This window comes from Callithrix jacchus, chromosome 6, assembly GCF_049354715.1.
Source record: "Callithrix jacchus isolate 240 chromosome 6, calJac240_pri, whole genome shotgun sequence".
NCBI classification, from domain to species: Eukaryota; Metazoa; Chordata; class Mammalia; order Primates; family Cebidae; genus Callithrix; species Callithrix jacchus.
This window is the reverse complement of record NC_133507.1, coordinates 159,841,318-159,863,484: the sequence shown is the minus strand read 5'-3', so window position 1 is coordinate 159,863,484 and position 22,167 is coordinate 159,841,318. Positions and strand designations below refer to the sequence as shown.

At 53.6% G+C, this 22,167-nt stretch overlaps 1 protein-coding gene across 1 annotated transcript in view; it reads right to left on the bottom strand.

The window, feature by feature from the left end:
* The window catches only part of ASB1 (ankyrin repeat and SOCS box containing 1), a 127,821-nt gene that overhangs the window by 11,572 nt on the left and 94,082 nt on the right, over nt 1–22,167 (bottom strand). The window contains exon 9 of the transcript XR_013519177.1: nt 8,601–8,780. The gene's annotated coding sequence lies outside the window, so the exon portion shown is untranslated. The remainder of the gene's footprint in view (nt 1–8,600; nt 8,781–22,167) is intronic.

The following is a 22,167-nucleotide window of genomic DNA, read 5'->3' as shown; positions in this document are numbered from 1 at the left end:
ACACTGGGAGACCCAAAGAGGCTCAGTGGGACCCACCCCGGAATTTATGGGGGGGCCTGTTGGACAAAGCACATCAAGCAGCCAACGGAGAGTTTTAAGGAAAAAAAGCACTTGGACGAGCTTTATGTATCAGACAGGTGAGGTCCACAGGGAGTGCCAGGGAGCTGCACCAGCAGGGAGACACCAGCGGCACCAGCGATAGGCACAGCCACCTGAGCCAGGTAACAGGCAGTGCAAGAAAGGCTCCTGGGATGAGGAGAAGCTTGGGAGCTGGGACCCAGAGGTCTCAGCACTCACCTGCCCTTGGCATTGGGCTGTCACCGTGCAAGCTGTTGGCCCTCAGTGCCTCAGGCTAGGTCATCTGGGCAAGGACGCCTGGGGCAGGGGACGTTAGCCTCAGGGTGTTCGCAGGTGTGTCTACTCCTGCCTCTACTGGCCATGCAGGAGGATTGCACCTCCCTAGACCTTGAAGCCAGGAGCAGACACGGGCTCACCTTGACCAAAGAGGTGTGTGCACACCCCTTCCTCAGAACCCTTGTGTGACTCCCTGCCTGTCACCCTCCAGCTGCAACTACAGCCCATGACACACCAGATGAATAATCCTGGGTCAGCCTGAGCTCCTCACCAACGTGTGGTGAAGAGTGAATGGCAGAAAGATCTCTGGTGCTCCAGCTGCCGAGACTTGAGATGTGTTTGTTACCACACACAAACTGGCCCCTTCCTGACCGATACATCCCCTCTGTCACTCCTCCCCAGGATGTCTGCCTCTGCCTTCAAGAGGAAAGAGGGCACTGCTGGAGCAGTCGAGCTTTATTTTCCTTCACAACAGTGCCGTCAGTAAGATTTCTTTAGCAAACACCTAAAATAGCATTTGCAAAGGGCATGCCAAGTCTTGTTTTAAAGGTTTTACTGACCGTTGACCCCTTTAATTTTTACCACAGTCCTATAAAGGGAGTACTATTCTTATCCCTGTTTAAAAGTGGGAAAGCTCAGGCACAGAGAGAAGTAAATTTCCCAAGGTCAGGGGCAGAGCCAGGATTTGAACCTGTGCCCTCCGGCTCCATACTTAGTGGTGGTTCAGCTTAACCACTGAGGTATGCTGTCTCTTGGGAAGTGAGAGCTGGTGGTAAGAATTTCAGGGGAAGGTAATTTCGTTTTGCTCTTCACGAGACATGAAAAAGTGCTTATCTGTCCACTGAATAAATCAGGTGCCTTTGGCAGGCCAGGCCCATGCTGGTGCCTGGAGACCTTCAGCCTCCTAAAAAGGACAGGAGGGCTTCTGGCCTTCACCAAGGTACTTTCCCGGTGGCCTTGAGGCAGGCAGGCTGGTGGGTTTCCTGTTTCCATGTGGTTTTGAGGAAAAGAACAGAAGCTCCCTACTCCAGCTGTGGCTCCCAAAACCTCCAGCCAGTCAGCAACAAAAGTCCCCAGAAGCTCCTGCATTAGGACGCCGGGGACGCCCCAGACCCAGCATGGCAGTTAGACTTAAACGGCACCTGCAGTCACCGCTCCTTCATTTTCATGCTAACAATCATGCCTAGGGGTGAAGACTTAAAATGCTAATGTTACATGTGGCGTATGAAGAAGCCTGCAGAGCCGCTAGAGAAACCCCTCCTACGCATGCCCTGGTGAGACCCTCCCTGTGAAATTAACCCACAGGCTACTCTCAGGGAGCGGCCCGCCTGCCCTTTCCTCTGTGGCACTGACTTCCCTGTGCACGAGCTAGAAGGAAGCCTTCTTGTTCTCTTTTGCTGCTTCGTCTGGTGATCTCTCTTGATTTCGGCCCTGGGGGATTACCAGAACCCAGGGCAGGAACAGACTCAGATCCCACCAACTGCCAGAGGCCTTGAGGATCCAGGAATAAGGACACTGTCCTGGGCCAGCCACTGCGTTCTCCCGGCCTGCTCAGTCCCTCCCACCTCAGCGGCTCATCCCAGGCAGGACAACCATAGCAACAGCTCGCACCACTCCAGAGTCAACAGGCTCAGCTGCTGCTGCCAGGGTGGCCTCTATCCCGCAATCAAGGGCCCCTCTTATGACGCCAACGGAACAGGGCCCATGACCACGCCTGTGCAAGGGCTGGATGAGCCCCTGGAGGCTCTGGAGCAGTTCACAGCGCAACCCAGAAGCACGGGCAGTCAGTAGCCCTCGGACCAGACCATGGCCGATGGAATATGGGAGGGCAGAGGGAGGCCGTGGCCGGCCCCCAGCAGATACACAGCCCACCCTTCCTACCGCTGCTGCAGGTTCTGGGTTGGTCCTGCCTCCACTCGTCCCTCAAGGACCCAGCAACTGGCTGATGTGGTGGAGCTGGGACAGCTGCGTGAGGCAGCTCTGGCCTCTCCCATCACGGTTCACTCTGTTTTCTGCTTTCTCACACTTTTTTTTTTCCTGAGACAGAGTCTTGCTCTGTCACCCAGGCTGGAGTGCAGTTATGCAATCTCAGCTCACTGCAGCCTTGACCTCCTTGGGCTCAAGCAATCCCCCCACACCTTACCTCCTGAGAAGCCGGAACTACAGGCACACACTACCACACCTGGCTAATTTTTGTATTTTGGTAGAGGTTGGGTTTTGCCAAGTTGCCCAGGCTGGTCTCGAACTCCTGAGCTCAAGCGGTCCGTCCACCTCAGCCTCCCAAAGTGCTGGGATTACAGGCACGAGCCAGCATTCCCAGCCGTTTCTCACTCCTTCACTGGGTTCACGATCCTCACTAAAGTGGTGATGCAAGAAGTCTGGCTTCTAGCTCTGTTTTCCGGGGGACCTGGGCTGCCCCAGAGTCACTTCTGTGTCACTGGCAGAGCTGGGCGGGCAGCCTCCTGACTCCCCGTCCAGACTGGTACCCGAGGCCCTGGCCCCCAGGTCTAGACTAGTATTTCCCAAGGGGCGTTGTGAGAAACACAAGGATCAGGAGCCATGCCATGGAAACACAGCCATCTTGATAAGTTTGAGAAGCCCACATTCTAAAGCCCCTGGAGATCTGCAGCACACTCACATACATGACCTTCCGTTGACGCAACCGCTCCCAAACTCATCACCAGCAGAAACTTTTGTGACCTGTCCTTTGGAGGACGCCTCATCCAGGACTCTGGGAACCACTGTGGGAAAGTCTCTTCTGTGTGACTGTATCCCTAAACTCATGTCCTGGGCTACTGTAACACATGGCTATGAACGGTGGCTTAGAACAACAGAGATTTATTCTCTCACAGCTACGGAGCCCTGAAGTTTGAAATCCAAGTGCAGAGGCTTGCTCCCTCCAGAGGCTCTCGGGGGCATCTCTCCTTCCTCCTGCAGCCCCCTGCATCCCTTGGCTAGTGGCCGCATCATTCTGAGCTGTCTCCATCTTCATATGGCCTCCTCCCCTGTGCTGCTGTGTCCCCTTCTGTCCCTTATCAGGGCAACTGTCCTCAGATTTATGCCCCACCCTAATCCAGGACCATCTCCTCCCAAGATTGTTACCTTAACTATATCCTCAAAAGCCCTTATTCCAAACAAGGTCACATCTGAGGTTCTGGATGGACATATCTTTTGGGGACACTCTTCAACTCTCCACAGTCCCCATTTTCTTCCATCCCTTCTGAAGTTGCCTGCTCAGCCTCCTCACCTGCTCTCCAGGGCATATTTTCAGCTACTTGTCCCCGTTCCCTTTCTCTACCTCCTTTCTCCCTCTGTTAATAAAATCCCCTGGGACCTCCTCCCCCACTGTCCCTGCCGTTCCCAGAGGCCATTGGGAACTCTGGTCCAGCCACGGTGGTCTGGCCACACAGGAAGCCACGTGATGCCCTCCATCTCCAGCCAAGATGACACCTGTCTGCAGTTCCCAGCTCGCCGTCCAGAAGGGATCCTTCAGGCCCCACAGCCCTGCTGCCCCTCACCCGCCCTCTTCCAGGTCCTCTTCAGGCCTTGGCATTTGCTCAGCGACAATCCACGCAGTTCAGGTTTCAGCATGCTGGGCAGGCCACCGAGAACTGGCTGCCACCCTCGAGGTGTGTACAAGCAGAAGGTGAGAAGGCGCTGTGTTCCTGAAGTGCCTCTGAAATTCCACTGAGCATGTCCTGGCAGGGGCCGCCTACCTTCTGTTCTGTCCTGAGGGCCGGGGTTAGGCCGCTGAGGATTCCGGCACTTACTCTTGGCCGTGACCAGAACTGAGTGGGGAGGCTGAGTGCACGGGAATATTATTTCAACCGCTCCACATCATAAAACTCTTGGCTGGTACCTTTGCTCTTTAGCTTCAGACTTAAATGCCATCGGCGTGTTTCTCAGCAACATTAATTAAAATCCTTTTAAAGACCAGGCGGTTCTCCACACAGGAAGGCGCTCACCTGGGGAGCACTTTCACAGGTGAATTGGCTCCTTAAAAGCTTTTAAATTAATGTCATTCCCCATAATTCTTATTTTTCCAAAAAGCAAGTTTTTACAACTTCACTGCCTTCCTCCCCAGTGGGCTGAGCGGTTGAGGGGGAGTTGGGACAAGGTGGCTGCGAGGAGGGGCTCTCCATGGGAGGCCGCCGGGCCGCCAGCGCTGACCTGCGGGGAGTCTGCACAGGGGCACTGCTTCAATGACATGCTTCTGGAAAGGGAGGGCTCCCCCGCTTGACTTCACACACTGTTCCTGTTCAGAAGAAACATCCATAGAGGACTCCCCGGCCCCCACGTTTTGATCTTCTGTGAAGATACAGATACAGCCCGGGACTGGCGCTTGGCCACCTGCTCAGCTCAACACAAATGACACCCACCACAGTAACCATCACCATAGGTACCACTGGCATCCTGACATTTCATCTAACTTAGCCCTTTCAGCTGTACCATGAGGCAGGTGTCACTACCTTCTTTTAAAAGTGCAGACAGGCTCAGAGAGGCCATGCCATTTGTGCCAGGTAACACAGCAAGTAAGTGGGAAATAGGAAATTTCTTTCCATTCTTCTGGCTCCAAGGTCTGTTTTATTTCAGCTAGGCCACTTTGTGAACATTATCAAGAGTGAGTTAGTTACGATAGTAATTTAATAAAGATTAAAGGTAAAATGAAGAACTAGAGATGCCGAAATGTATGTCTGTGTTGAGAGCCCAGGCTCACACTGTCCAGCCTGCCCCCAGGGGTTCTCAGCCCCCAGGGTCCGTGTCCACCCAATAGAGAAACCATGGGAAAGGCAGAGCTCAGAGGGCTCTCAGTCCAGGCTGGTTCCTCTGCAGCGGCCTCAGAGGCTGAAGCAGAGCCCAGTGTGGCAGTAGCCCCAGGTGGCTCCAGGTGGTCAGATCAGCCCTGGGGTCTTCAGTGCCTGTGGGACAACAGGGAATCCAATCTTGATCTCCTTGGGGGTCAGAGAACTCAGGCGCACTCCCCGATGCAGCTCCACCCAGACACAGCTCCCCCCCCAGTCACAGCTCCCCCCAAGACGCAGCACACCCCCGGCACAGCTCCCCCCAGACACAGCACCCCCCAGAGGCAGATCCCCCAGACGCAGCACCCCTCAGACACAGCTCCCCACCAGATGCAGCATCCCTGGGATGCAGCTCCCCCGAGATGCAGCACCCCCCAGATGCAGCACCCCTGGGCCTGGAGCTGCTGCCCTGCATCAGCTGAACCAAGAACCGCAGGAGGCACAACCTCAGCTTCCACTGAAAGCAGAGCCTAAGACGCAGAGCTTGTTGGGTCATCCTCCGTTGGGGGCTGTGACTCCTCCCAACAGGAATAAGAGCAAGAGTGGGCATGAAACAGGAAAGGTTCCCTCGTCCGCCTCGCAGGGTGTGCAGTGGGATGTGACTCACTTCTTCATGCTGCTCTTCATGCTGCTGTCACTTCTTCTGCTGCTCAGACCTCTAGGGGACAGACAGACAGGCAGGCTATGGGCTCCGCCCCGGCTGTGTCTGGGGTGGATGTTTTCAGCTCCTGAGGCCCCAGTGGGCATGTGTCACTCTGCTCTTTCAGTTTTGCCATCTCTAGGTGGCTTGTGTTAACCAGCTCAGTTACGCCCCCTGACTTGTCACAAGATCAGAGGGCTTTCTGCATCCCAGGTTCTTCCTTGGTGTACCGGGCGAATCAGATCACATGTGGGCTTGGAGGAGCGCAGGCTTTTATTGGGTGGAGGTGGCTCTCAGCAGACCAGTGAGCCAGCAGCCGGATGGAGAGGGAAGGGTTTCCTCTGGAGTCAGGCTGCTCATCAGCCTGGGCTCGCCTCTGATTCCCTGAGCTAAATTCCACGTCATTCTGCTTCTGCTGGTTGGTGGTCTACCAGCGTGCCAGCGTGTGCAGGGGGTTCCTCTCAACGCCCAGCCACCCGCGTGCTCCTCCACTGAAGTGTGCTCCTCTCGACATCCAGCCACTTGTGTGCCAGCCTGCTAGGGTCTCGGGGGCTCTTACAGGCACAGAATGGGGGCATGGCAGGCCAGGGTGGTCATGGGAAATGCAACATTTGGGCGTGAAGGCAGGAGTGCCTGTCTTCACCTAGGTCTGTGGTCACAGGCCCGGGGGTGGAGCCCTCACCAGGGACCCACTCTTCTCCTCCACCCAGCAATTCCCTGGCCCTCTTCCCCTATCAGGAGGAAGAACCCGCACCAGGGCATGGTGCTGGCTAACCAGAGACCAGCAGTGCAGCAGGCTGCACCCCGGGCAGTTCACAGCCAGGGCCCAGGACCACCCAGCCAGGGAGGAAGGGTGACGGCTGACTCCATCTCCCATTGACCAGTGCTTGCAAGAGACCAGAACCCCCCAGTGCCACAAGCATTGATTCCCAGGGAATTCCAGTGTCCTTGCCCTGACATCAGCAAGAAGCCAGGGCCTGGGACAAATTACAGGACAGAAGTGGATGTCCACCAGGGAGCCCAGGAGGGGGCCTTGGCAAAGCTGCACTGCCATGCCTTCCTCTGCATCCACAAGGACTCTGCCGTGTGCACACTGCACTACAGTGCGAGGAGGCACTGGGCCTCACATCTGCAACAACGAGGTTAGATGCAGATGAGGAGCGGCACGCAGCAACCCAGGGAGCAGAGGCCACTGGGAGATGTGAACTTCCAGGGGCTTCAGGAGCCCCAGGATGCTCTGTGTGTCCAGCGGCTGAGGAGTCAGCAGAGGCCTCAGATTCCTGGATCCCACTGGCCACAGACAAGGTCCTGCACGGAGAGAGGGGTCGCTGCATTTCTGAATGAGCTGGCCTGGGAGGGGCCCGGTGGGAAGGTGGGTGTTGTCCCCATCTCTGTCTACTCTGATGTATATTAAAACTGGAACTTTTCACCAGGTTAAAGCTTCTCTCCACCCCCAGCTCAGGCCTGACACACAAAGTCCTTGCACCAGCAGGGTGGGGCAGAGGAGACCATCTGCTTCTACCCTGGCGCTTCTTCTTCTCCACCCACCACCAAGGTTCTCCAGGGTGGGAGGAGAGTGGGAGGGGAGACAAGGGACTGTTGGCACCCATACCGGTGCCCTGCACTGACATTTGCCCAGACACTTGCCACGGGGACCTTGGGTACTGTCCTCACACCTGTGCCAGCCGACCGCTGCCCACCCACCCCAGCTCCTGCCCCAGTGGCCCAACACCCTCATTTTTCCTGCCTTCCCCTTGGGAGGAGCCTTCAAGCTGGCTGGAACTCAACCATTTTCTGGGGCCCCCAGCCAGTAGCTTGATCTCATCCCAGATAGAGATGCAGAGAGATGTGACTCCCAAGTTGGGATTTGGAGGTGGCACTGCAGCTCAGCCAGAATCAATGCCAGTTGGCAATGGGCATGGCAGGGGCCCGCTGAGACCCAGAGAGATGGGCCCGACACTTCCCCCATCCACACCAGGCAGGGGCCATCCCATCCCAGCAGAGCCTGTACCCAGCCCAGAAAGACAGAGGGAAGAAACCCCGGATTGGCAGAGTTTGCACAATGGTCCAGAAGACATTCTGTTATCAGGCTCCGTGGAGCCTTGATTCCAAAAATAAGCTTGCTTATGGAAAACTAATAATTATTTTTGAAACTCTTTACTAAAGCATAATATACAGGCAGAAAAGTGTAAATATCCTAATTGTTGGGCTCAGGGAATCTTTTTCATGAAGTAGGAATACCCATAAAAAAATAGTTGCTTTTTAAACTTTGCGTGTGTGGCCTAGGAGAATACTGTTCCCACCGCACAGGAAATGAGTCTTCCTGCCAACAAGGGTCTTTAATCCCCTCGCAGAGCCCCTCACAGACACGCACCACCCAGAGAGGTCCCAGCCTCCAAGCAGAGCATTCAGCTCCAGGAGGAGAGTGTCTAGCACATTTCTTGACGGGGACCTGGCGGCCGAGGTAGAATACACAGAACGGCCATCATGAGAATTATCTGTGAAGCTTGCGAAGTCCCAGCCGCACCTCAGGCCAATTAATCAGAACCATGAAAACGGGACCCAAGCATCACATTTGCGAAAGCTCAGACGGAAGATGGCCCCATAGACAGCCCTGCCTGAGAACCACGACTTGAGTTCACTCTGCGATCTGCGTGACTGGCTGGTTTAAATACACCAGTTCCCATTCTACTGGTGGCTTAGACGGTCTAAAGGAATCCCGTCATCTCATGCGAGAGGTTAAAGAGCCCCCAGAGGTCTGGGTGGCCGTGGAGTAGCCCGTGCAGGCTGTCCCGACAACTTACCCCGGACGAGGGGCATTACAGCAGGTGTCCTCACAGTTCTGGAGGCCCAGCGTCCAAGACCAAGGCCGTAGCAGGAGTGGTTTCTTCTGAGGTCTCTGTCTTTGGCTTGCAGGCGCCGTCCTCCCGCTGCGTCCTCACTTGGGCATCCTTCCCTGAGTGCTGTGCCCCAACTTCCTCTTCCTGTGAGGACCCAAGTCATTAGGGTCACCCCAATGACCTCACTGTAACTTCATTACTTCTCTAAAGACAGTCACACTTTGAGGCACTGGGGTTAGAACTTCAATATAGGAATTGGGTGCCACACAGCTCAGCCTGTGACAGCCAGTTACATCTTACCTGACTAGCAAAGGTGCCTGGTGTTGGGTCCGGGAATATAGAGGGCCCCTGGCACAGGATGCTGTCTTCCTGAGAATGCAGCATGATGGGCCATCCTCCGGATGAGCAGGGCTTCCAGGACCCAGAAAACCAGACCTTGCCAGCAGCCCCTGCCCCGACTGGCTTGCCCGGGCAGGAATCTCCACACTTCACATGGAGGCTCTGCAGTGCAGGGGAAGGTGAATTTGAGCAGGCAGAGGCTGGGGAAAGGAGGCACTTTGAGGCTGTCGCGATAGTCTTGGGAATAGGTCACTGGGACATGTGCTGAGTCACGGGCAATAGGGTGCGTGTCATCCCTGGCACCATCGGCAGACATCTGCAAGCAGAGGGAGCCAGACTGCACGGAGGACTCGCTGTGGTGGCCTGAGGATGCCACACTTGACGTGCTAGGGGCAGCCGCCCAGCGCCGGGACCTTCTGGAAATGCGTCCCTGTCTGGACTCCATAACTGCAAAGGTGTTTTATTTCCTGGAACTTTTAGATCAAAGGACATTGTTTTAGGACTCTGAGCTGCTATTTCCATTTCTCTGGAGAAATCGTAAGAGGCAACAGCCAATTACTATCAGTAAGGGCTGAAGGAACAAGAAAGAAAAGGGCTGTTTTCCCTTTAACGGTGAGACTCATCAAAGACCATACCATTGCTTGAAATCAACTCTGCATCAACAGAAGATACTGAATGGAAATTCCTTTGGCAGGAGGAAAAAGAATCAAGTCCTGCTAGTAAATTTGCACCGGGAAATAAACTCTTACGCGCTCTTTGAAGCCACCACAAAAAGAGAATATACCCCATTTGCTGCTTCTAGGAAGACGAAGGTTGTCTCTCCACCTACATCAGCTGGTGAGGGAGCCCCCTGGGTGACCTCACCGTGCCCAGACCACCCGTCCGCCACTGCTGCCCTCAACCTTCTTCCTTAAGAATGGTGAAATGGCTCAACTGGAATGTTCCGGATGAAAAGAGACGCTTCATGATCACCTCCACTCCCATTACACCCCTTTCCCTTTAAAAGAGTTAAACATTGCCTGGGTTTTATGTGTAAGTGGATCCGAAGACCACCCACTTGTTGGGAAGCTGAGGTTGCCAGAAAAATTCCCTGATTTCCAATATCTCCCTTCCTGGAGCTGAGAGCTTCATCTCACTACTCGCGGCTTAGTCTTTTGCACAAAGGTACACGTTCTCAAACATTTTTCAGCAAGAGAACCATTTGTAAAATAAAATTTTACACAGCAACGTTAATTTCTAAAATGGAGGAGAGCACTCTCATCTGCCCCCAGTGCACCGCTCCATCCATCCCTGGGAGGGGCACACACGAGCCCCACAATGTCCCAAGCGCTGCACAAGTCCCTGAGGGCGCAGATGTCTGAGATGATCTCGCCTAGCACTCAGAGCACTGGCAGCCTCCAGCAGGAAAGATGCCTGCCGCAGCAAACGGAAAATCTCGATTCCCCGCAGTGAGATGTGAGGAGGGGGAAATGATGAGGAGAGAGGGTGTGCCTCCCACCAACCACACTGTAGGTAAGTCCAATGAATGCCCCTGCGGAACCTTGACTGAGTGATTCTCAAGATGAAAGAAGAAAGGGATAGGAACAACTGAACTTTTTAGAAAGAGGGGCGGTGACAGAGGTTTGCCCTTGGGGATATTCAATCAAGTGAGAAATCCATAAAAATAGGAACGTAATGGTGCAAAAATTAATAGGCCGATGACAAGTGGAGGATGCACCCGAAAAAAGATGCTTCCAGTGCAGGCTGAACGTGTGGACAAAGGAGCCGGATGATTAGACTGAGGGTGGAATTTTCAATTAATAGTGCTTAAGGCCGGGCTCAGTGGCTCACGCCTGTAACCCCAGCACTCTGGGAGGCCAAGGCAGGTGAATCACAAGTTCAGGCATTTGACACCAGCCTGACCAACATCGTGAAACTCCATCTCTACTAAAAATACAAAACTTAGCCAGGTGTGGTGGCACGTGCCTGTAATCCCAGCTACTCAGGAGGCTGAGGCAGGAGAATCGCTTGAACCTGGGAGGCAGAGGTTACAGTGAGCCAAGATTGCATCCCTGCACTCCAGCCTGGGGGACAGAGCAAGACTCGGTCTCAAAAAAAAAAAAAGTGCTTAAAAATGTGACTTCTTGGGAAAAAAATTCAAGTTAGAGTGTCACTCCAAACTATATCCCAAAGAAAATTCCAAATAGATTGACGAGCTGGACGTTGAAAAGAAGTCATAAAATCTTAAAAGAAAACTCCAGGCGAACTTTGGGAGGCCGAGGCGGGTGGATCACGAGGTCAAGAGATCGAGACCATCCTGGTCAACATGGTGAAACCCCGTCTCTACTAAAAATACAAAAAATTAGCTGGGCACGGTGGCATGTGCCTGTAGTCCCGGCTACTCAGGAGGCTGAGGCAGGAGAATTGCCTGAACCCAGGAGGCAGAGGTTGTGGTGAGCCGAGATCGCACCATTGCACTCCAGCCTGGGTAACAAGAGCGAAACTCCGTCTCAAAAAAAAAAAAAAAAATCCAGGCGAGCACTTCACTGACTCTATAGTAAGTCCAATAAGATCTCTTAAAGTACTACATTGTTTTAGTCCATCTTTGCTATAAGAGAGCATCTGAGGCTGGGGGATTTACAAAGAAATAGAATTTGTTTCTGCCAGTTCTGGAGGCTGGGAGGTCTATGGTTCAGGGGCCACATCAATGGGCTTCTGGCCAGGGCCTCGTGCTGCATCAGAGCATGGCCATTACAACAGCCCCACGCTCGTGGTAACTGACTCACTCCCGTGAGAACCCATCAATCTACCAGTCCACAAAGGGATTACCCACCTCCTAAGACCCCACCTCTCACTACTGTTACCTCGGAGATTCAGTTTCAACATGAGTTTCAAAGAGAACAGACATTTCCCTTTGAAACATTTCACAGCAAGTATGAAAACAGATAACAGAGGAAAATTTTATCTAAAATGGAAAAGTATTCACATCTCAAATAATAGATCAGGAAAAAATATAAGCAGCAAAGGCATCAGGGAGTTCAGATCCAGGAGTTCATTCCTACAGGAAGGTGCTTTAACAGCGTTTTTCTTAAGCCAGGCTTTCAGTAGGAAAAAGAGGTAAAGACCTCACAGGCAACTCACAGAAGAAGCAAAGCAGAAGTTGATGATGACCGTAGAAAGTATATTAAACCACACAGACCAAGGGCTTTTTCTTTATACTATGCTATGTTTCCTACATTTGTAAATGACCGTGTTATTTTCATAATCAGTAAAGAGCACAGCCAGTGTGAATTCACCTAGATAAGGCTCAGAGCTAATCTGTGAAGCCGGAAGTTAGGACGGGGTTCACCTCCAAAGGTCAATCGCTGTCTGGGGCGGGAGGAGGCGCCCGTGTTCTATCTTGATTTCCTGCAGATCACATGGGTGTGTTCGCTGTGTCCACATTCATCGCAGTACACACTTCTAAAGTGTGTACTCATCTGTATTTGTGTATGCTTTGATTTTTAAAGTTTAGCAAATTCAAAATATGTGTATGGCAAAAGCTATCACAAAAAAGAAAAATGTACAAAAAATGTTTTTAACGCAGATGACCAATAAGGTGTTAATGCCTAAAATATACAATTAGCATTTATGAACCCACAGGAAAAAGCCAGACGCCCAGCGATAAAGTGGGAAAGAGATATGAATGGGCAGAAGTGAGTCGGAGCAAATAAATCCAGCAAACCTGAAAAGATGCTCAAAGTCACGAGCAGCCAGGGAAACACGCATCTGGGCAACAGAGAGACATCGTTACACCCATAGGGCCACAAAAAGATTTTTTTTTTCTTGAGACGGAGTTTTGCTTGTGTCACCCAGACTAGATAAGAGTGCAGTGGCACAATCTCGGCCCACTGTAACTGCTGCCTCCCAGGTTCAAGGGATTCTCCTGTCTCAGCCTCCCGAGTAGCAGGGATTACAGGTGCCCACCACCATGTCCAGCTAATTTTTTGCATTTTTAGTAGAGACGGGGTTTCACTGTGTAGACCAGGCTGGTCTCAAACCCTTAACCTCAAGTGATCCACCCACCTCGGTCTCTAAAAGTGCTGGGATTATAGGCGTTAGCCACTGCACCCGGCAAAAAGATTTTAAAAGAAAACTGTCACACACTTTGCTGGTAGAGAGACAGAGAAAGGTCTCTAAAACACTGCTGAGGTGCGTATGAAGATCCCGGCCTCTTCAGATAGCTGCAACTGCTATTAAAATTAAAATGCAAATACCTTCAGGTTGAATTCAAGCTAATGGAGAAGCTAAGCAGACAAAGCCACTTGGCATTTTCAGGGAAACATTTCTTTTCCTCCTAGTCTTCAAGATCGTGTGAGTTCCACTGTTGGATTTTCCTCATTTCTTCACCCAAGAGGGAGAGGTTGGCCCAGACCAGGGTCCCCGCTGCCACTCCCTCCATCCTGTGCACTGCAGCCAGCAGGAGCCTCTGAAAACACGTCTAGGATGGTGACACCACCTCTCGGCTGCGCTGGAAACATTCCTACCACGCCGTCTGGGCCTGTCCCTACCGGGCCCTCCAACCTCCTTTCTCCGAAGCCTGAGTGCCCTCCCTGCCCAGCCCGGCCCTCTGAGCTGTTTCAGTTTCTGGACTACTCCAGGCTCTTGGCCACTTGGCGCCTCTCGTGGCCTCCCGTGCTGTCCCTTCCCTTCCCTGGGCGTGGAGAGGCCTCCGTTTGTGCTCTCTGTCCCAGGAACATTCCCAGCACTCACACAGTGCTGAGTCATGAGTCTGTCTCCCTCAAAGCCTGGAGCTCAGGAGCCGGACCCTCCACCTCACCATCCACCATGCCCCAACCCCAGCATGTCCTGCCCAAGGAAGGAGCAGGAGGTACTGATGACTGGCATACTCAGACCTCCTGCCCTCTAGCAGCTGAGACGTGAATGACCAGTGTTGTGTGCCGGGAGAGAAAGGAGGTGGCCCCAGCCATCCTGGTGTCTCCTGGAGGTGGCTGGTGCAGGCCCAGGACTCTCAGGCCTTCCCTCGCTGTCCGGGCATCCCCCCAGCCCCTCCCATGCAGACAACACCCCACAGCCCCAGAGGCCACTCTGGTCTTGGTCTGGTCTTGGTCCAGGCCAAGCAGTGGGACTGTGACCTCTGCATTCCTCTGTATTTTCCTGAAAAATGGGCAACGGAGAGGAGGAGAAGGACGATGACACCCAGGGCCAGCTCCACAGGTGTGAGGCCTGGGCAGACTCACAGGGCCCAGCTGAGCCCACAGGGGCCCCACGCTCTGTTCAAGGCCTGGCCGTCGCTGCCTTGGAAGTCTGAAGGCCTTCTGAACCGGGCGCCCCCACTTCTATTTCGCCCTGGGCCCCATAAACAGCCCACCACGGCCTGAGAGCATCTACACAAGAGAGCTGTGGGCTAAGGGCTGAGGCCCTGGCTGCCAGGCTGCACCTGGGAGCTGCTGTCCTGACTCCTGACAGTCTGAAAACACCTGAGGACTCCTGTGGCCACCAGCCCACCCCGCCCCCCCAAAGGAGGCAAGCAGTGGAGACACCCAGCGCCTTTTGCTTCTCTCCCCCGCTGCTGGAGAGCCCCCTCTATATACCGAGAAAAGCCAGGTCCCTCCAGGAACTCGCCCTGCAGCTTCCCTCGGCCTTGTTGGGGGGACTGGAAACCCCTCTACCCTCCCGTCTCCCTCCCAGGCAGGCCCTCACCAGGGCAGCTTTATGACAGGGATGATGGGCCTCGAAGGGGAGAGAACTCTGTTGAATGTCAATATCCGGGCTCATTAGGAAAGAGCTATTTCAAGAATTATATATGCAAATGTGAAAAGGCAAATGGTCTTAATAATGACTTATTAAAAGGCCTTTCCCCGAACTGAGTCCCATGGCGCATAAAGCCCCCAGCACTTAGTGGAATGGATTTAAGGCGTGCTCCTTGCAGCCCTGCCTGGCGCTGCTGACACGGGTCCCCTCTTGGGGGCTCTGGTCTGGTTTGTTTTTCAGCGGCCCAGGAGGCTTTGGTCTGGCTGAATGCTGGGTTCCCATGGCTGCCTCTCACTGCAGCTGGAGACGAATGTGGACTCCATTTTTCCAGAGCCTTCCGAGGGCACACTATAAACTCACAGAGAGGTGCCTCCTCTCTGTGCCTCAGTTTCCTGCATTTGTGGCTGGGGAGGGGCTGAAGTCGTGTGCTGTGAGCCTTCTCTGTCGTGGGCGCCCCGCTCAGTATGGATCGCACCCAGCGGGGCTCGGACGGGCCCGGGACACAGAGGGCAGCAGAGCCGGACGATCCTGGCACTCAGGCGCTTCAGGCGCTGGCCCCACGGTAGAGCCTCAGCTGAGGGATGAAATCCAAGATTGTTTCAGTACCTCCTGTTCTAATTTCGAAAAGCCGATGAGAGAAACACTTGAGTTGACCTCTGAAAGTAAAAGCTCCAGAAGTGAGAGCTTGAACCCACTTCACCTCATTTCCATCATCGCACCACTCTTTCTGCCGTGTGTTAATAGCTCTTGAGAAAAATGAGGCTGGCTCAGCCGGAGATGGGATGGGCTCCCCTCAAGGACTGGGAGGGGAGAAGAAATCCACAGGGCACCAGGTGACTGCCCTGGGGAGTGGGATGCAAGGACAGGACCCCAGATCCAGAGCCTGGAGGGGCCCAGAAGACCCTCACTCCGAGAGAGGCCAGGGCTAGAGGCAGGCATGGGAAACCAGTTCCTGGACACAAAGAGGGAGGCCAGCAGAAAGCGGGGAGGGGCCAGCTTGGAGCCCTGGTACCTGCCAAGGTGATGGAGCCCTGAGGGCAGCAGTTGTGGGCTCAGTGACCTCAGCTGGACCAGAGAGAGACCCAGGGCAAGAGTCAGGAGATGCTGATCTGGGCAGGGCCTTAGACAGCAAGATCCAGCACCCATTCTACAGATGGCACCGGTCTGTCTACCAAGGTGCAGACCGGCGAGACACGGCCCCCAATTCTCATGGGGAGTCGGGAATAAGCTGGGATCTGTACCCAGTTCCTACACCTCAAGGCAGAGCCCACTCCTCCAGGCCAGTCTGCACCCGGCTGGATCAGCAAAGGAACACAAGCAGCCTGACTGTCCTCGTGGGGCCTCCCTGCCATGGACTGCCTTCCTGGCTGACCCAGAGACACTCAGCACAATGCTCCCAAACTACCCCATCTGCGAGCTCCTCTGTTACCTGGAAGGCCCTGCCTGCTGCGACAGGAAACACACAATCTAAAGGGCGCCCCGGACCAGGACAGAGCCTGGGAGGAACCCTGCTGGCAGCAGACCCTCGGACACACGTCAGACAAGAGGGAGGCCAAGGGCCTTCTGGGGGAATCTGGGGGAAAGAAAGGTCATTACGCTATTCCAGTATCCTGGCTCTGTGGGAAGGCTGTGGAGCCCGGGGCAGGTTTTCTCTTCCAGCAGGACAACTGCTCAGAAAGCAGTAAACAAAACATCACGGAGACTGCGAAGCATGTGTTCACCTGAGGTCTCCTCCTACCCACCATCCTGCTGCCACTCCAGCCCCACAGGCCAGCGTTAGAGAGTGAATGTACAATCCCCAGGAGCAGGTTTCCAACAGGTTCTCCTGCTCTGTGCCCCCCGCCCCAAGCCGGGCTTGACTCAGTATCAGGATGTGCAGATAAAGCTGGTGGAGGACCTGAACCGTGGACCATCAGCAGCCTGCGCTGGGAATTGCTGAGAGGACCCCCCACAGTATCTTGGGGCTGGCAGCAGCTGGAAGACCCCACACCTAGTCCTGAAAGGCAAGGGGCTCGGGGAGTAGCTAATGGCAGCTGGAGAGAGAGAACCCCGTCGTAGTAGGTTGGGTTCTTCAGAAGCAGGAGTTGAGACAGAGGCAGGATACAAGATGTTATGAGGGTCCAGCACCTGGACAGGAAGTGGGGTGAGTGGAGGGAGGCGTTCAACTGCAGTACAACCTGCCAGAAAGCTCCGAGTGGACAGAACCCTTCAGCATCCCACACAGGTCTCCCAAGACCCGCTCCCAGTCTCTGGGTGTGAGCTGGACGTGAGAAGCTCGGCCCAGTCCCATCAGGGCTCATCCCTGGGAAGATCCTGAAGAGCTAGCAGGTAGAGGCCGTATTCTGACCACTCCCCAAAGCTGGGAGTGAGTCCTTCCTGGAAGGGGTGTCCGGGTCTGCCACACAGACTGAGAGGAGCCAAGACCTCACCAGAAGGGCAGAAGCTGAGACAACATTTGGGTGTAGGCAGAAGTAGAAGGTAAATGACAGCAGTAGACAGTGTGGCAGCCAGGCGGCCTTGCCCAGCTCCTGCCCCTTCCACTGTCTCTCCCCGGCTGCCAACCTGACCAGAAGCCAAAGGACAGAGACGTCACTGGGGTCTGGGCCATGTAGTCAGCCTCCTGAAACACGGAGCGTGGCAAGAAGGATGGAGGTGGGTCCGGACCAGCAGCAGACAGCCAGCATGGTGGTCAGCAAAGCGTGCAGTGTCCCTAAAGATACGGGGCTTCGTTTCCTTTGATTATTATACTTGGATTTGAAGGAGCTTGGAAAGCATGAGGAAGATTACAGAAGACTAAAACACACACAAACGCACACACCATGCACACATGCACATGCATGCACACACAGGCACACACCCGTGCCATGTACACACACATCATGCATAATGCACATCACACACACATGCATGTGCACACATGCACACCCAGGCATGCACAGTGTGCACACACACCCCATGAATATATGCACATGTATGCACACAAATGCTCATTCAGGCAGTCTCACACCTTGCACACACACACACCACGCACACATGCACATGCATGCACACACAGGCACACACCCGTGCCATGTACACACACATCATGCATAATGCACATCACACACACATGCATGTGCACACGTGCACACCCAGGCATGCACAGTGTGCACACACACCCCATGAATATATGCACATGTATGCACACAAATGCCCATTCAGGCACACAGTCTCACACATTGCACACACACACACCACGCACACATGCACATGCATGCACACACAGGCACACACCCGTGCCGTGTACACACACATCATGCATAATGCACATCATACACACATGCATGTGCACACATGCACACCCAGGCACGCACAGTGTGCGCACACACCCCATGAATATATGCACATGTATGCACACAAATGCTCATACAGGCACACACTCTCTCTCTCACACACACACACACACACAAGCTGCACTTTGTTGCCTTGATTCTTTTACAGCTTTCTCAAATGTTTTCTACAGATGTTGGTGCATGTGAACATGCTACTACGTCTTCAATTAATTTTCATAAGATATACTTTTCAAAAATTACCTTCTTCGACCACTTTTTCGAACTCTTTTAACTTGAAACGGTAGGAACTGCTCTCTTCAGATTCTGGTTTCTCCAGGGCTAGTCTTCCGAGGGGCAGTCACGTTTTCTCACGTTTCTTTGTGTTGCTAGTGAGTAGTTACCTATTCTGTTTTCCTAGTCAGCCCTCAGTCTTCACTTCTCAGTTCAGTCGTTTTAGTTTTTGAATTCATTATTCCTGCTGTTATCTGTAGTCTGTACTTCTGCTTTCCTTGGGTTTATTTGTCTTTTATTTCAAGGAATGTCTTAATTTCCTTTGACAGTTTAAAACTGGAATTAGATTATCGGTATAGTCCAAGCTACATCTAATAAGCTCTAGCATGTAACTTGTTTGTTCTTTTCTGAATATATTTCTTTGCTGATTTGGTTTTTCTCTCTCTTTTTCTTTTTTTGAGACGGAGTTTTGTGCCCAGGCTGGAGTGCAATGGTGCCATCTTGGCTCACTGCAACCTCCACCTTCCGGTTTCAAGCAATTCACCTGCCTCAGCCTCCCGAGTAACTGGGACTACAGGCGCCTGCCATCACACCAGCTAATTTTTGCATTTCTTTTTTAGTAGAGAAGGGGTCTCACCATGTTGGCCAGGCTGGTCTCAAACTCCTGACCTCATGATCCACCCACCTCGGCCTCCCAAAGTGCTGGAGTTACAGGCGTGAGCCACTGCACCCAGTCTGGTTTTTCTCTTTTACCCATGAGATGATTGTCTTAAGTTCCCAGGAAGCAGGTCTTCTGGTTCCAGTGTATTCCTGAATTTTTATTTTCACTGTCATTGCACCGTAGTTAGGGGATTTTAGGATGTGCTGCTGATGCAGGGACACAGGAGGTAAGGCGGTGCTGTCTGCACAGATGGTCACATACAGACTTCCACAGCAGTCTTCCATTATCTGCATACTCGACACCCTGATGTGGTCGCTGATATGCTAAGAATCCCCACAGCAGACGGCGTCAGCAGGGCAGGGCTGAGTAGCTGGGGGTGGCACCTCTCACAGGAGCAGGGCCACCTGCCCAGCCTGGAGAAAAGGGGACCCAGAATTGCCTTTCTCAATATTGAACCCCTAAACAGGATTTCTGGTGATCTGGAGTCTGGGGTTAGGCTATCAGGACCATCAAACTCTTCCCACTGCACCATCAGCCCCACTCAGAATAAAAGGGGAGAGTTGGGGCTTTGCTTTAAAGAGTTCAATGGTCAGCAAGTGTCCCCCACAAATTGATATGTTGAAATCTCATCCCCAAGTCAGGGTGTGGCCTCACATTAGGAGGTTATGAGATCACAGAGGCAGACCCCTCATCAATGGGATCAGGCCCCTATTCAAAGAGGCCTGAGAGACAACACCTACCAGCCAGAAGGCAGCTCCTCACCAGACACTGAAGCTGCTGGACCTCGGACCTCCATCTTCCAGAACTGTGAGCAACACATGATTTCTGATGTTCATAAGCCACCCTGTGTACAGTATTTTGTTACAGCAGCCCAAATGGACCAATGTAGGCACTAAAGGTAAATGCCCACCTGCAGCCCACCCGCAGAGCTAACAGACAGGTCCTCAGCTGCAGGCCTGGGGTAGAAGGGCCACCAAAGGGGCTGTGGGGGTGATGGGGGGCTGCATCCCTGTGGCCCCACTTGGCACAGGGGCTTATAAGCACTGCACCAGGAGGTGTCCTGGATCATCCCTGAGGTGTGAGCACTGCAGCAGGAGGTCTTTGGATCATCATACCTGAAGTGTGAACGTTTCATGCATCTTATTTCAAGCATCTCATACCATGCCTGAGGTGTGAGCCATGCACCAGGTGTTGCGTATCATCTCTGAGGTGCAGGCACTGCACCAGTAGGTCTTTTGGATTATGCCTGCCCCAGGAGGTGTCTTAAATAATCTGAGGTGTGAGCACTGCAGCACGAGGTGTCTGGAGCATTCCTGAGATGGCAGCAGTGTACCAGGAGGTGTCTTGGATTATCCCTGAGGTGTGAACCATGCACCAGGTGGTCTCTTGGATCATCCCTGAGGTGGGAGCACTGCACCAGGAAGTGTCTTCAATCATGCCTGAGGTGTCAGCACTGCACCAGGAGGACTCTTGGAGCACTGCACCAGCAGGTGTCTTGAGTCATCCCTGAGGTGTGAGCACTGCACCTGGAAGTCATTGGATCACCATCTCTGAGGTGTGAGCGCTGCACCCGGAGGTCTCGGATCACCATCCCTGAGATGTGAGCGCTGCACCCGGAGGTCTCGGATCACCATCCCTGAGATGTGAGCGCTGCACCCACAGGTCTTCGGATCAGCATCTCTGAGGTGTGAGCGCTGCACCCACAGGTCTTCGGATCATCATATCTGAGGTGTGAGCGCTGCATCCACAGGTCTTCGGATCATCATATCTGAGGTGTGAGCGCTGCACCCACAGGTCTTCAGATCATCATCCCTGAGGTGTGAGTGCTGCACCCACAGGTCTTCAGATCATCATCCCTGAGGTGTGAGTGCTGCACCCACAGGTCTTCGGATCATCATCTCTGAGGTGTGAGCGCTGCACCCGGAGGTCTTTGGATCATCATCCCTGAGGTGTGAGCGCTGCACCCACAGGTCTTTGGATCATCATATCTGAGGTGTGAGCGCTGCACCCACAGGTCTTAGGATCATCATCTCTGAGGTGTGAGTGCTGCACCCACAGGTCTTCGGATCACCATCCCTGAGGTGTGAGCGCTGCACCCACAGGTCTTTGGATCAGCATCTCTGAGGTGTGAGCGCTGCACCCGGAGGTCTTCAGATCACCATCCCTAAGGTGTGAGCGCTGCACCCGGAGGTCTTCGGATCACCATCCCTAAGGTGTGAGCACTGCACCCACAGGTCTTTGGATCATCATATCTGAGGTGTGAGCGCTGCACCCACAGGTCTTTGGATCATCATCCCTGAGGTGTGAGCGCTGCACCCACAGGTCTTAGGATCATCATCTCTGAGGTGTGAGCGCTGCACCCACAGGTCTTCGGATCATCATCCCTGAGGTGTGAGTGCTGCACCCACAGGTCTTAGGATCATCATCTCTGAGGTGTGAGCGCTGCACCCACAGGTCTTCAGATCATCATCCCTGAGGTGTGAGTGCTGCACCCACAGGTCTTCGGATCACCATCTCTGAGGTGTGAGTGCTGCACCCACAGGTCTTCGGATCATCATCCCTGAGGTGTGAGCGCTGCACCCACAGGTCTTCAGATCAGCATATCTGAGGTGTGAGTGCTGCACCCACAGGTCTTCAGATCACCATCCCTGAGGTGTGAGTGCTGCACCCACAGGTCTTAGGATCATCATCCCTGAGGTGTGAGCGCTGCACCCACAGGTCTTCGGATCATCATCCCTGAGGTGTGAGCGCTGCACCCGGAGGTCTTTGGATCATCATCCCTGAGGTTCAAGTGCTGCACCTGGAGGTCTTCAGATCACCATCTCTGAGGTGTGAGCATTGCACCAAGAGATGTTTTGGATCACCTCTGATTTGTGAGCACTGTACCAGGAGGTGCCCTGCATTATTCCAAGGTCGGAACACTGCATCGCAAGTGCCTTGGATCATGCTTGGTTGTACCTGAGCAGCAGGTGCCTTAACTCATCGCTGAGGCAGGAATACTGTAACGGGGTATCTTGGATCATGCCTGAGGTGGGAGCACTGACCCAGGAGGTGTTGAATCGTCCCTGAGGTGGGAGGACTGTACCGGGAGGTGTCTTGGATCATTTCTGATGTGAGATCACTACACCAGGAGATGTCTTGGATCATCCCTGAGGTGCAGTAATATGATTTTGTTGTGTCCCCACCCAAATGTCATCTTGAATTGTAGTTCCCATAATTCCCACATGTCACAGAAGGGATCCAGTGGGAGGTAACT